Source organism: Otolemur garnettii, unplaced genomic scaffold (genome assembly GCF_000181295.1).
Source record: "Otolemur garnettii isolate 467f Iridium unplaced genomic scaffold, OtoGar3 scaffold00100, whole genome shotgun sequence".
Lineage (NCBI taxonomy): Eukaryota > Metazoa > Chordata > Mammalia > Primates > Galagidae > Otolemur > Otolemur garnettii.
In genome coordinates, this window is record NW_003852495.1 from 6347984 (window position 1) to 6351795 (window position 3812).

At 43.2% G+C, this 3812-nt stretch overlaps 1 protein-coding gene across 1 annotated transcript in view; it reads right to left on the bottom strand.

Annotated features, from left to right (window-relative positions):
• Window positions 1-1043: 1043 nt before the first annotated feature.
• Window positions 1044-3812, bottom strand: part of LOC105887649 (zinc finger protein 585A-like) — a 24667-nt gene continuing 21898 nt past the window's right edge. The window contains exon 4 of the transcript XR_002774897.1: window positions 1044-1093. The gene's annotated coding sequence lies outside the window, so the exon portion shown is untranslated. The remainder of the gene's footprint in view (window positions 1094-3812) is intronic.

Consider the following 3812-nt stretch of genomic DNA (forward strand, 5'->3'; position numbering starts at 1 on the left):
AGGCTCTGTCTCAAAAAAAAAAAAAAAAAAAAAAAAAGAATAGGATGCTAATGAAACCAAATACTTTAAAATCTCCAAATTTTGAATTAAAATGCTGATACATGCAATGAGCAGCTCAATAAGGGCTGGAAGACAAAGTTGATAATGTTTCCCAGAACAGCAACAAAATAGAAAATAGTAGAGGGAAAAAAATGGAGAAACATCTGAAAAACAGAAATTTCAAAAAGAAAATATTTGTATGTGGGCGGGGGGACACTGTAGGAAGAATGAAAAAAATACTTTCAAAATCCGTGTAAAAGTGACTTCTAACCATGTATTCTATCCACAGTCAAAAGATCAAAACAATTTGATGAAGAAGTAACACTTTTCCTTGACAGTCCACCTCTCCACTAGCATATACTTGGCCTCGAGATGGAGACATTACCCATGTATTGCTCATTCTTAACAGAAAATGAAGATTTGTATAAGACGCTCTAGAGGCTGTCTGCTTCCTATGGCCTACCTGCCTTTGCCCACAGGCTCTGGTGACTGATCAGAGATACCTACTACTGGGATGAATTCTCACCCCTGAGATGACCCCTCCTCACCTCGTATGAACTGTCACCATCCTCTTGAGACAGGGCTGGGAATCTCTGGGGTGAGATCCAATTAGCAGGCATGGCCAACTTAGTCTCAACCCCTTTTCTAATGAGTCTGAATCTTCGGAGTCTCCTGTCAACAGAGCTGCTAGGAGAAGGTGGGCTGGATTCTAGAGGAAGATCTGGCCCAAGGGCTCTCCAGAGACACCTAGAAACCTAGAAAGACAATGTCAACATATCAGTCATTCAACATTTACCACATAAACACTTATTAGACACACCAAGATGTAGGTTCCTGAGCAAGAAACGAGAGCAGTGGTTCTCAAACTTGGGCATGCATTCAAGTCATCTAGAGGGGGTGTTAATAATTCTATCCACACAATTTAAAACTCTCAGTCTCACCTCCACAGTTTCTGATTCAGGAGGGCTAAGATAGGACCCAAGAACTTTCATTGCCAATGAGGGCCCCGGTAATGCTGTTAGTCCATGGACCACACTTGCAGTTCAGGCCAGTGCTGTGGAGAATATAAAGTTTAACAAAATCAGTGATAGGGGCCAGGGACAGTGGCTCAGGCCTGTAATCCTAGCACTCTGGGAGGCTGAGCCAGGTGGATTGCCTGAGCTCACGAGTTTAAGTCCAGCCCAAGGAAGGTTGAGACATTGTCTCTACTAAAAATAGAAAAACTAGCTGGGCATCATGTTGGACACCTGTAGTCACAGCTGCTCGGGAGCTGAGATAATAGGATCACTTGAGCCCAAGAGTTTGAGGTTGCTGTAAGCTGTGATGACAGGCACTCTACCCAGGGTGACAGAGACTGTCTTAAAAGAAAAAAAAAATCATTGATAAGTTATTAATCATGGTGAAATATGGAAAAGACCATGAGACCTGGAGTAACAATACTGCAGATTTGAATTACAGTTCTGTCACCTTTCAGTTATGAAAATATTAAGAAGTTACTTCAGTTTTAGTTTCTAAAATGAGGATAATATGCCAAACTCATAGTTGTGAAAATAAAATGAGATGATGTGGGCTGTGCCCGTGGCTTAGTGAGTAGGGCACCAGCCACATATGCTGAGGGTGGCAGGTTCAAACTCGGCCTTAGCCAAACTGCAACAAAAACAACAACAAAAATAGCCGGGCATTGTGGCAGGCGTCTGTAGTCCCAGCTCCTCGGGAGGCTGAGGTAAGAGAATTGCCTAAGTCCAAGAGCTGGACCACTGCTGTGAGCTGTGACACCACAGCACTTTACCAAGGGCAACAAAGTGAGACTCTGTCTCTAAAAAAAAAAGAGCTTGTAAGTATGCCACACCTCCCTAGCACATGAGAATAATACAATAAATACCAGCAATTACCATCTTCTATCAGATATTGAAACAGTATAATCAGAATAAGTAAAACAGTGTACTAGACAATACTGATTTATATATAGTGACCAAGTGTTATTCAACTGAGTGTGCATAACAGATTCATTACATAAATGGTGCTGATACGACTAGTCATCTTCCTGGAACAAAAAATTTTGTTTGAGACAGAATCTCTGTCACTGAAGCTAAAGTGCCATGCTGTCATAGCTCACAGCAACTTCAAACTCCTAGGCTTAAAGGATCCTCTTGCCTCAGCCTCCCTAGTAGCTGGGACAACAGGTGCCCACCATAACACTCCGCTTATTTTTCCTGGTTTTTTTTTTTTTTTGAGGCAGAGCCTCAAGCTGTTGCCCTGGGTAGAGTGCTGTAGCATCACAGCTCACAGCAACCTCCAACTCCTGGGCTCAAGCCATTCTCCTGCCTCTGCCTCCCAAGTAGCTGGGACTACAGGCACCCACCACAACGCCTGGCTATTTTTTGGTTGCAGCTGTCATTGTTGTTTTTGGTGGGCCCAGGGTGGATTTGAACCCGCCAACTCAGGTGTATATGGATGGCGCCTCAGCTGCTTGAGCCACAGGCGCCAATCCAGTTTTCCTGTTTTTAGTAAAGACAGGGTTTTGCTCTTGATCAGGCTGGTCTCAAACTCCTGAGCTCAAGCAATTCACCAGCTTTGGCCTCCTGGGCAAGGATTATAGATGTGAGCTACCCCACCGGGCCAACAAACTACATTTTCATTACATACTATCATACTGTTCTTTTTTTTTTTTTTTTTTTTTGTAGAAACAGAGTCCCACTTTATTTCCCTCAGTAGAGTGCCGTGGCATCACACAGCTCACAGCAACCTCCAACTCCTGGGCTTAGGCGATTCTCTTGCTTCAGCCTCCCAAGTAGCTGGAACTATAGGCACCTGCCACAACACCCAGCTATTTTTTATTGCAGTTTGTCTGGGGCTGGGTTTGAACCAGTCACCCTCAGTATAGGGGGCCAATGCCCTATCCACTGAGCCACAGGCGCCACCCTCATCACATACTATTACATAGGCAAATTCCAGTAGGAGTGAACATTTAAATATATGTATTTTTAAAACCCTAAAGAATGTTAAAATAAGTTTGGGGAGTATATATTTGCATAACATTGTGCTGTAGTTGGAAGGATCTTATTTCACAGGAGGAAATCAAGAAATGATAGCAAAAAACATTTATTAGTTGTTAAAATGTAACATAAAAATCAAAATGAAGATATATATAAAAGTTTGTTAACATATGATGATAGTGGCTCAGCACCCGTGGCTCAAGTGGCTAAGGCGCCAGCCACATACACCTAAGGTGGCAGGTTTGAATCCAACCCGGCTGCCAAACAACAATGACAGCTACAACCAAAAAATAGCTGGGCACTGTGGTGGGTGCCTATGGTCCCAGCTACTTGGGAGGCTGAGGCAGGAGACTGGCTTGAGCCCAGGAGTTGGAGGTTGCTGTGAGCTGTGATGCCATGGCACTCTACCTAGGGGCACAGCTTGAGGCTGTCTCAAAAAGAAAAAAATAATGATAGCTTGCTTCTAATGTTAAAACGACTCTAGCAATCACTAGGAAAACATATGTCAAGAGAAAAATGGAAAAAATATGAAATTTCACAGAAAATGAAACAAATGGCAATTAAGAAAAAGGTGTCAATTTTATTAACAATGAAAATGCATCAGCAAATAGATACATGTGTAATTTTCCCTCAGAATTGTAAAAACTGGCTCGGTGCCTGTGGCTCAAGTGGCTAAGGCGCCAGCCACATACACCTAAGGTGGCGGGTTCGAATCCAGCCCGGGCGGCCAAACAACAATAATGGCTGCAACCAAAAAATAGCTGGGCGTTGTGGCAG